Genomic DNA, 13,643 nt, shown 5'->3' on the forward strand with positions numbered 1-13,643 from the left:
CAGCAGCGCTGTTCCCCTGCCCCTCGCTCCGCCCGTGCACTCCTGCCGCAGCTGTGGATGCTCCGCTCTCGTCCGAAACCGGAGCGCGGTCCTGAGGCTGCCCCCGAGGAGCTCCGCTTTTGAGTAGAGCTGCTCTGCCCTCTGGGGGTTTTGAACTTAAATCAGAACCAAAGAAAGATTCTGGAGTACTTGGGACTTTAGGGAATCACGGAAAGGTTTGGGTTGGGAGGGGCTTTAAACTCATCCAGATTCACCCATTCCATGGGCAGGGACACCTCCCACTGTCCCAGGCTGCTCCAAGCCCTGTCCAGCCTGGCCTTGGGCACTGCCAGGGATCCAGGGGCAGCCACAGCTGCTCTGGGCACCCTGTGCCAGGGCCTGCCCACCCTCCCAGGGAATAATTCCTTCCCGATATCCCATCTGCACCCACTCTTGGTGAGTTTGAAGCCATTTCCCTCGGGACTCTCCAGCAGCTCCTCCTGCTGCTGACCTCAGGGCTGGAGCAGCTCTGCGGGTGGGATCTCACCTGGGCAGGGCAGAGGGGCAGAATCCCCCTTCTCTGCTGCCCGCGGGGTTTTAATTTATCTCTGTGACTGAGGTTTAAATGACTTAAAGGCCAGGTAGTTTTCGGTTACTTGTTTGGGACCTCATCAGGCCAGGGAAGGATATGGAGGGCTTGTGGTTGTTTCACACATCAGACTCGTACAAAAGAGCTAAATCACTGTTCAGGTGACACTACTGAAGCAGAGATTTGTTTGCTTGAGAAGACCAAATCAGGTGAAAAAACCTTGTTGATCCACAGAAATACATGGAGACTGTTTGTCTGAGGGACACAGTGGGATTTGTAGTTTAACCCTGGAAGGATGCTGGGAAGAGAGCCAGCCAGAGCGTCCTATCTAGGAGCTGCCTTGGTAGTGGAGATAAAGTCAGTCCTGATGTGCCTGGAGAGGAGACTCAGTAACCTGTGAGGAAACAGGTCTGTGCTTGTGGCACAGCAGCAGCACCCTGAGCCTCGCTCCATCAGCAGGAGAGTTCCCAGCGCCCTCGAGGTGGCCCTCGTGTGATTTAAAGAGGTTTCTAAACTTCTTTTAGATGGTAATGTCTCATTTTACTTCCCTTATCACTCTTCTCACCCCTCAGGGCCCTCTTGTGCAAGGCTTTCTCTCACTTTTAGTCTGCTCTCCAAACCTGCCTGATGTTTTCATCAGGTTTATTGCTTCCTCCCTGGAGGTGAGTTCCGAGATCTGCCCTTCCTCATGCCCCACACAAATGTGGCACAAAGGGATGGACGAGAGCCAGATGTGTCAGGTTTCTTCATAGCTGAAGTGAAGTAACCCCAAGTAATTTGAGAGACTGAAGGCATTAATAATCGGTGATTAATTAACTGAAGGTTAATAATCGGTGTCAGGACTCCTGGGGTGCCCCAGCTGGGCAGAACTCAAAGCTGCCGTGCTCAGGGACACGGAGAAGTGGGGATTTCAAGGACTAACACAAGAATTCCTGCAGGAACAGGTTAGTAACCCTTACACAAGTCACAGCCTCGAGAGTGCTCTCTGTGATCCTTTTCTTTCACAAGTACAATAGAAATACCGAAGTATCAGTTACTGCTGTGCTCACTCACATCAAGAAGCCAGGGAAGCGTTTTTGCAATGTTTTCTCTCACATACTTCTATTTAACTCCTTTGTTTTCTTAAATCTCCCCAGTAGGTGAGAAAATCCATCCCTCCAGTGCAGCTGAGCAGGGTGACAGCACAGAAATCATCACTGGACCCTGTCACATCAAATGGTGACATGATTATCTTCTTATTTGGAGCATCAGTGTCAGAGCAGAGAGGACAGACGAGAAAGAGCATTTTGATTCTCTCTTAGTCTGCCAATTTAAAGGCCGATGAAATAACTGCTGTGTGCTGCAGGTTAACAGCAACCCAAGCTATGCAGAGAAAAGTTAATGAACTTCTCATCAGGATGTGACAAAGTAACAAACGATCCCAACCCTCAGGTCCTGTAAAAAGGTGGCCTAGAGCAAGGATGAGGCCCTCGAGGGAGCAATTTCTTGGTGAGATTTTATATGAGTTAGAAAATAAGAGGGACTTTTGAGAGTTGTGTTTTCCATGCATCTGGTGCAGATATATCATATTTTCTGCTCGTGATGATTCCCTGGGAAAACCAGGGAGGTGCACTGAGGCTGGACTGTCCATCTCACTCTGAGCTTGTGTCAGTGCTTCCCCTCCCGCCTCCGGGGATGCTGCCAGAGGGCATTCACCGAGTTCATGCTGGTGTGGCACTTCCAGGGTGAAACGTGCTCTGGAAATCATTCTTTCTCCGCAAACTTTGGCTCCCTCATGGAAAGCTGCTGGAGTGGGGGAAACGCTGCTGCTAACCGGAGCATCCATGGAATTACAGCGGTGTCAGTGGGAAAGCCTCTGCACGGAGCAGGCAAGATTAAACCAACATTCACTGGCAGCTGAGCTCTGTTAATCTTGGGCTCCCCGAGCTGAGCAAACCTGAAACACGAGCCTTGCAGGGGAGGTTGTGTAAATGTTGGTGAAGAACTTTGTACCCGGTGTGGGGTGTGAGCTGCACCTCACTGCAGCCTGCCAGGGCACCAGGGCTGCCTGGGGTCTGCCCACTGAGGGGTTTAATGATTTCTAATATTCCCGCTGTTCTTGCCAGCTCACATTCACCAAGTGATTTATATATTCCACACAGAACCAAAGCCTGGGCATGCTTCCCTGTGGAAACAGCCGGACAGGCTGGAAGTGGGACTGCAAAGCCAGGAAAGCCAGGATGGATGAAAACAGGGTTTCTGGGGATTGCCCTGTGTTTGGAGAAACAAATCTGCTGAGGGCTGTACAGGAGCTGCTGTGGCACAGGGGTGAGCACAGTCAAACTGAAACTGAGCTGGAGTTTGAAATGGTTTTTGAGCTGTTAACTACAGCATGGAAACATCCCTTCTGAGAATGACCAAAGACAAAATAGTGTCCAGAAAGCACATCTGAAAAACGTGGTTTCTTTTTTTTTATTTTTTTAATGAGAATGAGTCAAAATGTTTATGCACTCAGGAATGTTATTTTGGCCACTGAAAGGCGCCTAGAGGAATGCAATCAAAACACTGTGTGTCTGTGTATAAATATAGAAATATATTTATTGCAGATATGTATTTTAAAATATCAACTTGGGTAAAAACCAACGAAGTCCAGAGAAACTCTGTACTTTGTCCTGCTTTATGTATAATGCCTGGATAAGGATTTCATTCACAGTGATGAGAAAGAAAAACTTGGTCTTAGATTTTATGGCCAGGTTTTTTATTTGTGGAAGTTCTTACAGCAGTAACAAAACTGAACTAAAAACTTTGCAGATCCCAGCCCATGTGAGCGTGTGCCAGAGGTAAGATCCAGGGGCTTTAATTTGGATTTATTTCAGACACAAACTGCCCTGCACTCTCATTTTTGCCTCATGCACAGTTTAGTGGCACAGCAGGTGTCAGGACAGCCAAGGGTGAGGTGGCTCGGATTTAACTCAGCTGTGTTGGGTAATCCTTGAGATGCAAAGTACAGAACCACAGGGAAAATGCTAATTAATAACTCAATTGGAAAATAAATGCTACAACAGGGCAAACTACTCTGTCTCTGCAGGAAAGCAGGAAGAACAAACAGAATATGACAGGCAGGTGTCCAGAATAACAAAGATGGGGTTTTATTTGGAGTTTTAAACATGAAGTGGTTTGTTCTCTGGGAGCTCTGGAGTGGCAGGGAATGGGTGAGTTCCTTCACAAGAACCACGCAGGGTTTGTAGAGCTATCAGTAAAATGAGGCGTGGGGTGCTGGTTTAATACAAGCAATTAATAACTGGGAATGGAGCTGGAAAATGCACCAGCCACATATTTTCATGCAGTGTCCACAGCACTGTGGAGTTAATGATATTAATATTTCTGTGCTCCACGTCTGTGTGGAAGTTTTTCCGCAGTCTCCGGCTGTGCCAAAGGGCCAAAGGGCACCTCAGGAGCCTGCAGACTTTGCACCCCCGTGCCCGCCGGCAGCCACCGTCCCTGCAGGCTCGTGTGGCTGCAACACCTTCCCAAAATGTGCTTGGAGCCCCTCTGTGTGTCTGCAGGGCCAGGGGCTGCACTGTGACTGCTGCAGCTGGAACAGAAGCTCTGGTCCATGCCAAGTTGTGTGGAGAGACTTCAAACGCTGCCTGCGGGCTCTGTCAGGGCCAGGCGATGTGGCTGCCCTGGAAAAGGCTGTGGCACGTCCAGAACCTCTGTCTGAGTTGAACCGCCTCCAGGCAGGGAGGGGAATGCAGGCGGGCACTGGTGGGGCAGTTTAAGCCTCCTGACAGTCCCTGGCTGGCAGGGTGTCCTGACACCACGCCTGGCAGTGCCACGCCTGGCAGTGCCACGCCTGGCAGTGCCACGCCTGGCAGTGCCACGCCTGGCAGTGCCACGCCTGGCAGTGCCACGCCTGGCAGTGCCACGCCTGGCAGTGCCACGCCTGGCAGTGCCACGCCTGGCAGTGCCGCTCTGCCCACCACGGGGCAGGGGCAGCTGCTGGCCCCAGCTGCAGGGGAGCAGCACTGGCTGCTCGTGTGCTTGCTCCCTGATCCCGGCCTGTCCCTGGCATCCTGGCCGTGCCATGCTGCGAAGAGCAGGGATTTCCTGGCCAGGATCTCTCTGACGTGCTGTGCGTGAGGCACAGCTCCAGGTGCAGCTCTGCCGGGAGGTGTGAGAGACTGAGGGAGCTGCTGGGCACGGGCAGGGGGTGCAGCTCTACTCTGGCGTGCCAGGCACCTCTCCAGAGCCAGCCCTCCTCCCTGCAGCCTCATGGCACTTTCCTCTTGTGCTGTCGCTGAGCCTGACGGCCCCTGGCTGCACCCCCTGGCAGGGAATCGTGGAGAGCCACAAGGTCCTCCCTGAGCACGTACATTTCAGGTATTATTGCAGAGACTGAGCTCTAGAGGACAGTTTCTACAGAAAACAGAGGTAGGAAAGGAAGAACATGCTTAGCACAAGCTAGAACAAACTTGTTGTTTCCCACATTTTTTTCAGGTTCAGTGTGAGCTCTGATGGGGACAAAAAAAATCGCACTGTCAGTGACTGCAAACAGTGTGGGAGGAAGAGCTTAGAGTTTAGAGTTTATAGAGTTTATAGAGCGTGGAGTTTGGAGCTTAGAGTTCAGAGTTTAGAGTTTACAGTTTACAGTTCAGAATTTGTTGCAGGCACTGGGGGGTTCCTGGCGCTGCAAGTGCCAGTGAGTGCCACAGGATGGCGCCAGCGCTCCAGGTTTGACAGGCTCTCCCTCCACGGCGCTTTTCTGGGGCGAAATACTGCAAAATCGGCAGCAGCAACAGCAACAACAAAAAAGGTAAGATACTTTCATGAGTGAGGGCTCTGAGGAAGCACAGGAATGGTTTAGGCTGGTCAGCTCCACAAAAATAAATTTTCTTTTCCATCTAGGCTTGTAAATTTGGTACCTTGATGAATCTTGGACTGTGTGGCAACATAAACTCTGAAAAGAAAAAAAAATCAACTCCTTCCATGTCCCACAGGAGCTGTGGAGGATAGCTCATGGTTTTGTGGAAGAGAGAATCTGTCTTTCAAGGGCTGAAAACAACTAGTCTGGAAAAAGATCCAAAAGCTTCCACATGGTAGAAATGATTGCTCTAACTCCTCTGGGGACACAGAGCAGATCTTTATAGGGCATCTTGCACAGATTGTGATAAAACAGGGGGCATAAGGACTTGTGTTTGTGGGGAAAACCCCATCCATGAACATGAAACCCTTCTGCCTGGGGAAAAAGGGTTTTAATGGGAATGGCAGCACAGGTGGCAGGAGTGCAAATGGCCCAGGCCTGCACTGCTGGTTTAATTTGTTTATTTGGAGGCCAGGCAGTGAGCCCTTTGCTAACAGGCCCTGCAGAAGCAATGCTGCTGAGCATGGCTCACAAATCCAGACAAATTGAAGGGCAGCTCACTGACCTGCTTCCCTCCCCTGCCTCCCGCTCCTCCCTGCAGCCCCTGCCTGCCTTCTCCACTCAACACCGACACACACGTGGGAGAAGAGGCTCTCTAACAACTCCCACGCTGGTTCTGCTCTCCACACTGCTGTCTCCAAAGCACTAGGATGCTGGGAATGCTTCCCAGTGCCTCCCTCACTGGGCAAGGATGGCATTGGACAGACCACACTATAACCCACTGGAGAGTAAAAGCTCACTTCTGTGTGGCTTTAATATTTTAAATGAATTATTCAGAGGAGTACACAGGCACAGTCACCTTCCCATAAGCAGCAGATGATCAGGAAAACATTAATATTTGAGGAAGAAAAGCTCTGGGCTAATGATTCGGCCAGGAGGGATGGGGGTACTCTCCCCCACGCCCCAGCTGTGTGCCTCTGTACCTCTCATGGGCATAGAAACATACAATTGTTTAGATTGGAAAAGACCCTTGAGATCATTAAGCCCAACTGTTTTCCTGTGGGAGAACTGTTTAATGTCTCTGCTGGTGACAAGGGCAGTGGGACTGATGACACCGAGCTCTGGGTGGAGTCACACACCAGAGGGGAGGGATGCAGAGGGACCTGGCTGGGCTGCAGAGGCGCCTCTGGGGGAACCTCGTGATGTCCAACAAAGCCAAGCGCCGCACCTGGGTGGGGGCAGTGCCAAGGACAAACACAGGCTGGGAGAGAATGAACTTCCCACCGCCAGAGGGCAGGGATGGATGGGATAGTGGGAAGGAATTCCTCCCTGGGAGGGTGCTGAGCCCTGGCACAGGGTGCCCAGAGCAGCTGTGGCTGCCCCTGGATCCCTGGCAGTGCCCAAGGCCAGGCTGGATGGGGCTTGGAGCACCCTGGGATAGTGGAAGGTGTCCCTGCCCGGGACAGAGAGTTGGAATGGTGTTGCCTTCAAGCCCCCTCCCAGCTGGAACCATTCTGGGATTCTCTGAAATTAGCACTGACATTGAAAGCAAGACTTTATTAGAACAAGCTGAGAACAAACCGGATTGGAAGCCAAGGCTCCTGCCTGCCTCGTGTGTGTCATGTGGGATGAGCAGCAATACCCCTGGGAAAGGCTCTGCCATTATCCAGAGGACTCTGATTTCACAGACCACTCCCCCCGCAGCGCCAGTGAACACAGAGAGCAGCATTTCTCAAAGGAGACGCTGAGGTGGGCAATAATTCATCAATTCCCTTTTCACATAATCCTACAGGCACATCACCAGGACCTGATCCCACTATTGGCCTCACTGCAGCCTGACAGAAATACTAGCTGGAAAACACCTGGGAAGGCATTTTTTGTGATTTTTGAAGCCTGCAGAGGCCTGGGAGATCTTCTCCAAGGGACTGTGAGGGCTAATGGATATTTTGCACTTAGGGGAGCAGACTGTCCTCGCTAAGCAGGAATACTACTTCTCTGTGTATGGAGTTGGCAACCAACCTGAGCCAGTTACATAAAATCCAGAAACCTTCATTATTACATTGTGGTTCCTGTTTCCAAAGACAAAAAGAAGGCAATAGTTTCTGGGTTGTCTTCTGTAAGCTACAGGGAAATCTGACAGGAGAGTAAATGTTTCATCAGTACAGAACAAGACCTAATTGCTAATTCAAACCAGTTTGGACAGCCAGGTTTGTACTGGTCTACCACTATTTTTCAAGTAACAGTTTCCTCTTTTTTTCGTTTTTTTTTTTTAACCCCTTTTTCTACCTTCCCTCTTGAAATATTTCCTCTAGTTTCTGTCTCTCAGGTACAGGCGTGCACTGCTTTGGAGCAAGAGCATTCTTTTCTGTGGAGGAGAAATACCACAACGTGCATTGCAAAGAGAAAAAAAGCTTTATTTACAAAATGTAACAAGTGGAATATCTGCAGTGGAGACAGAACTTTGCTTCTGAGCCTTCCTCCTCCATCCAGATTCTTCCATGAGGAATGCTGTGCGGTGTTTCCAACCACGGAATTGCTGCCCTTGCAGTTAAGTTGTACCCTGTTCATTGGGAGTCGCCAAATTGTTTCTTTCTGGCTGAGCTCCTCCTGTGTGCCTCTGTGAGAAACAACTTTCCTTTGTGCAGCCCAACCATTCCCCAACTCCGGATTTTCCTAGGAAGGTATTTTACTCCTGCTACATTCCCTGAAAACAAGCTTTGCTGATGTTGGGCGACTGATGTGTAGCAGGGGGAATTTTCAGCTCTGGCCCATCTTCTGCTTCCCTTGAGAACATTTCGGAGGAAACCGAACTTTTTAAGCACAGAATCACCGCGGGACAGAAATGGCAGCGCCCAGGTTAGCAGTGAGCTGGTGGAGGGGGACGAGCAGCACAGTCTGGGGATGCAAATGAAGAGATGGGGCTTGACGTGCACAGTAAGTGGAACTGTCAGGTGACTAATGAGTCTCACGGCCCTGGAAAAGCAGCAAACGAGGTGGGATCGGTTAAAAATGTGCCCGTGTGAGCTGGCACAGGCTGCCGGGCTGTGGGAGCTGTGTCTGGGCAGGGGTGCAGCACCGGGGCGCACATGGCTCTGCTGCGCTTGCCTGGTGCGCATGGAAAAGCTGTGCCTGCAGGAGCTCCACTCTTCCCACTGCTCGTGTGATATCTCCCAGGGTCGGAGCCCCTCTGGAGCCAGGCTGGGAGAGCTGGGGGTGCTCACCTGGAGAGGAGAAGGCTCCAGGGAGAGCTCAGAGGGCCCAAATGAGGCTCCAGGAGAGCTGGTGAGGGACAGGGGACAAGGGATGGGAATGGTTTCCACTGCCAGAGGGCAGCGTTGGATGGGATATCGGGAAGGAATTCCTCCCTGTGAGGGTGGGGAGGCCCTGGCACAGCTGGAATCAAAGTCAGGAAAGGAGCTGTGTTTAATCTTTAGGTTGATTGCCCTGCCTAAAGTGCTTGGTGTGGTAATGCCATTTCAAACCTGCTATTAATTAGTCAATGGCTTGATGAAGAAAGCTGACATTTAATATTTGGACTTGATTTGCAAGCAACACGTGATTAGCGATATCTGAGATTTTGTATTTGACTTTTAAAGGCAGAACAAATACACAGTATTGGAAAATAAATATTCCTTATTAGATACACATTGGGTTGGCTTGGATCTCCCCACTCTGAGCTTCAAAGGTGTTGAGGAGGCGCTCCCAGTTTTTTGTGTTGGAAAACATTGTCAGTTCAGACACAGCTCATGTTTATTTATCAGTGCATTATAAAATGTGCTTCTCCAGGCTGGAGCTGAGGCTTAACAAGACCCAAGTGCTCTCTTCAGGCTGAGCCGTGTCCCGCTGAGGGGAGGCTGTGCATGATGCAAACAAAGGCATTCACGTCCACTGGCTGCAAGTTACACAGTTCTTTTATTAATTAGTACTCTGTCATCTGCTGGTTAATGATTCTCTGGCTTCTCCTGCTCATTCCCATGCTCAGTGTTCCTCTTCCTTTGGGTCGGTGGGGTTTTGGAGCTGGTGGTCACCATCTGCCCTCTCGGAATTCCCTGTTTCCCCGGTGGGAGCTCATCCTGCACAGTTACTTTTATTAGTTTCTTCCTTATCTTGGGGGTTCTGCCAGATGTCCTTGCAGGTCATAAATCCTGCATTCCTCGTGCCTGCTATCAGGGGCACATCCTTCTTCCCAAGCCTTGCTCACCTCCCCTTGGTCTGACATCATGGAAACACTTTCCAGCCCGACACCTTAGCAAGTAATTTGTTCTTCTAACACCTGGATATCACCTAGAGCTTGTTGGCTGCTCTCTGCTCCTTGGGATTAAATCTCCTCTCTAGCTGATTCGGCTTGAAAGTGTACTGAGATCAAACATCACAGAACATCCTGTTTAGGTGGATTTTGGCACATTCCACATTTTGGGAAGGAGGCAGAGATGGGGAAAGCTCAGCCCTGGTCCTGGGGGCTTTGAAGGGGTCAGGAGCCGGGGAGGAGAGGGTGCCTCAAGCAGCTCTCCACTGTATTGTCAGAAACGACAGAGCTGGATAATGTTAGTTAATGGTTTTTAATTAACTGTCAAACTAATTGTTTTAATTTATCATAACCAATACATGTATTCATTATCGTGTGTTATTCTTAGATTAATCTTAGCCGGCATTTAGCATTTAGCAGAGTTGTCATAAGCTGCTTTTGTGGGCACGCAGCTGGGGAGAACGACTGAAACCTCAACTTCCATAAACTCTCTCTGATGTGCTCCAATGAACAAAGCCTGGGAGAGGAGGATGGATCGGTGTGGTTGGACATCTGCAGCACAGAATTTATGGACCACAAGGACATGTTGCAGAAAGCAGAAGGTAAAGAAGAGACTAAAAAAAGAGTCAGTAGATGTGTTGGAGAGGCCCTGCTGGAGGTAATAGATACTAAAAAGACTAAAAATATGGACTAATTAGCATGAAGTGAGCAATCAATAACCACTAGGATAGTACTAATTAACGAAAGAGTGTAATTTAGAAATGCCATTATTTGATGAAACGGATGAACAGGTGAAACCCTTCTGTATCCGAGTCTGTGTGGAGGCTGGCATTTCGCCGTGCACCCAGCCATACACCCCCGGCCGACAATAAAGTAATGCCGGACTCGCTGGCGCTGGAAAGACGGTGCGAGAGGGTTTTATTCATCGCGCACGATTCCCAAGGATTTGGTAACAGCGTGAGACAGAGAGATGGCAGCGGGGGGAGCCGAGATCCGTGCCGGGCCAGGGCTGTGGATCCGTGAGGGGCCGTGAGAGGCCGTGAGGGGTCGCGCGAGGCCGGGCGGAGGCTCCGCCGCGCGCCCGCCGCGCGCCCGCCGCGCGCACCGCGCCGCGATTGGCCGAGCCCTCGGCGCGCGCCGGCCGCAGTGCCGCGCGCCGCCCGCTCCTCCCCGCCCCTGCCGCGCGCGCCCATTGTCACGCACGGGGCTCCCCGACTCCAAAGGCCCCGCCGCCGCCGCCGCCGCCGCCCATTGGCCGGCCCGGCCCGGATTGACGCGCGACGCGACCAATGTGCGACGCTCTCTGCGGCGGGAGGCGGGACCGATGTGGCAACGGCGCCTATCGGCGGCGGCGCGGGCTGAGCCGCGGGCGCCCGGCGGGCACCGGGAGCGGCTCCCGGGGCGGGCGGCGACCCCCGGCCAGCGACCACCGCCACCAGCCCGCCCGCACCCGGCACCGCCCGCCCGCACCGGGCACCGCCCGCCCGCCTCTGCCAGCCAGCCAGCCATCACCGACCACCCGCGGCCGTGGCGACCCCGGCGCCGTGCAGGTGAGTGCGCGTCCGGTCGCGTCCCCTCATCGCCGCGCACGCCGGGGCACCGCGGGCATGGCCGTCCCCGCTCCGCCGCCGCTCCGCCCGGCGCGGGGGGCGTGCGGCGGGTCCCGAGCCGGCCCTGCCGCAGCCTCCGGGAGCGCCGGGGCCGCGCTGGAAATGCCCCCGCTGGCCGGAGCCCCGTGCCCGCCCCGGCGGTGAAGCCTCGGGCGAGTGGCCCGAGGCGCCGGGGCACGCACGGGTGAGCGCCGCGGGGCAGGCGAGGTGCCCGCCCGGCCGCAGGGTCACCGGAGGCGGGCACAGCCCCGAGTGACGGCTCCTGAGGGATGCTGGCAACCCTGGGGTCCGCGGTGAGCGCTGGCACAAACGCGGTCCCGATGGAGCTGCGGGAACGTGTGCGTGTTTCCAGCGCTGCCAGGGGGCTGGGAAGCGCTGGGGGAAAGTGAGATGGTGTTCTCATCAATGGTCCTGCAATGGGAGAAACTGGCATGGTGTTCTCATCAATGGTCCTGCAATGGGAGAAAGTGATGTGTTGTTCCTCGTCGATGGACCTGCAATGGGAGAAACTGGCATAACCATTCATCAATGGTCCTACAATGGGGGAAACTGATGTGTTGTTCCTTATCAATGGTCCTGCGTTCCTGCTTGATCGGGGCATCCGGAGGACTGGGCTAGCAGAAACTGACCGGGGCTAGGGAGTACGGTAGCACTCGGGAGGCGTTAGTGATTTCGAAACTATGATTTAAAAATGTATCGGAATAAATTAGGGGAGGCTGAGATCTATGGAGGGGGTTACTTGGGTGTCTGTGATTAGAGCATCTTTCCCCCCTTCCTGTATTATTAAAATGCTCCTGTCATTTTCAATGACACTTCAGTGCTGTGATGTAAATTATTGAGCAAGGGCAGACGAGACCTCCTTCACCTGTGCTGTAAGGGCCCAATCCCACAGAGACCAACTTCCTGCCGCCCTTCCTGGCATGGCAGCTCCTGGAGCTTGTCCAGGAGCATCCCCACTTCTGTCCCTGTGCAGTCCCTGGCTGCCCTTCCCCTGGAAAACCCTGCCCTGGGCAGGCAGAGCGTTGCTGTTGGATCGCATGGAGCTGCTGTCCTTGCTGCTTCCCAGGGAGCCCCACGGATGGGACAGTCCCATGGGATTCTGAAGTCTGAGTGACCTTGGCAAGTGTGGTTCCCTCTCAGCTTTTGCCTTCTTTGCCTTTCTGCACTGATTTGGGGGCTGATAGGTGCCAGGTGCTGGGAAGTGTCTCGGAACAGGATTGTCACCCTGTGATAGTTATTGGCTCTGCTACACTTGCAGCTTCATCCTGCTTGGAGGAAAACAGGGTTGGGGAGCGGGTGGGGAATGAATGGGGCTGTTTCTTCACTTCCAGGGCCTGGAATGGTGGAGGTGGAAAAGGAATGTGACACAGTTGGCTCACCTCAGCTTTGGCTGCAGGCAGATCACCCCCGTTCCTGCTTCGGCTGCTGGAGCACTTGCTGCCCCAGAATCACAATTCCCATGGAGGAAAAGGCCATTTCCTTCTCCAGCAGCAGAGCAGCTTGAGAATGCGTGTTGTTACAGGGATTCTCCCAAAATGGTTTATTCTGCAGCTTTTCTGCTGTTGTTGTTATTCTTGCATTAATGACCCAGTTATGCCTTCTGGGATATTAAATGCGATATTCTGGAGTCCTTACACAAATGCTCGTCATCTCTAATGGTAACTGACTTTGGGCTCTGGCCCTGCACAATCTCAGGTGATGCTGACTGGAATTTGCCTTGAGGGGAGACAAGATAAAACTGCTCTTTGAAAGGGCCTTTTTGGTGTCTCTGGGTGCTCTTAACTGAAGCAGAATCCAATGACTCCTGCCTCATGTCTGTCCAGGGATTCAGCTGGTCTTGCTTGAAAGAGGAAAGGCAGTGGTGGGGGTTTCTTAGCCCGTGAGAGGTGATGGTGCTGTGTAGTCCTTCAGTGACTGGGAGCATTGGGACAACCTTGTGCTGATTTGAGTGGCTGGGAGCATTTGGGAAAACCTGGTTTGAGGGGATCAGCGTGTGTAGATGGGGGAGAAGCGTGTTTGTGAGTGCCAAAGCTCTGCTGCCGAGGCGAAGTTCTCGTGCTGTAGTGAGGAGCACGGTATAAATAGCAGTGCTGGGGTTTAGCCACTGAATTCAAAGTTATGGTTTCCACAGCAACCAGCACTCAGGCCGCCGTTTGTGTATGGAATATTTCCCCCTGTTTTTGAACAGCCCATGTGTATGGCATCTGGTGTGGTGCTGTGTCCAGTCCTCCTCCGCGAGCACCCCTCACTCGTGCCTCCTACTCGGTGTTTGAGCGTCCCCCTCCCGCCTTCCCTCTCCCAGTGGCTGTTCTTGCTCTGTTCCCAGCTTCCCACTGCTTTCTGCCGGGCCAGGAGTGTGTGCACCAAATCCCAGCC

General features: G+C 52.7%; 1 protein-coding gene across 3 annotated transcripts in view; it reads left to right on the plus strand.

Annotated features, from left to right (window-relative positions):
* The first annotated feature begins 11,025 nt into the window (after positions 1–11,025).
* Positions 11,026–13,643, plus strand: part of TIAM1 (TIAM Rac1 associated GEF 1) — a 152,113-nt gene continuing 149,495 nt past the window's right edge. For 2 of the 3 annotated variants that reach the window (XM_063419448.1, XM_063419449.1), the window contains exon 1: positions 11,027–11,207. The gene's annotated coding sequence lies outside the window, so the exon portion shown is untranslated. Of the gene's footprint in view, positions 11,208–13,643 lie in introns of all 3 variants that reach the window. The other variant, XM_063419452.1, reaches the window with a different exon arrangement.

The sequence above is a fragment of the Prinia subflava genome, chromosome 25, assembly GCF_021018805.1.
Source record: "Prinia subflava isolate CZ2003 ecotype Zambia chromosome 25, Cam_Psub_1.2, whole genome shotgun sequence".
NCBI lineage: Eukaryota > Metazoa > Chordata > Aves > Passeriformes > Cisticolidae > Prinia > Prinia subflava.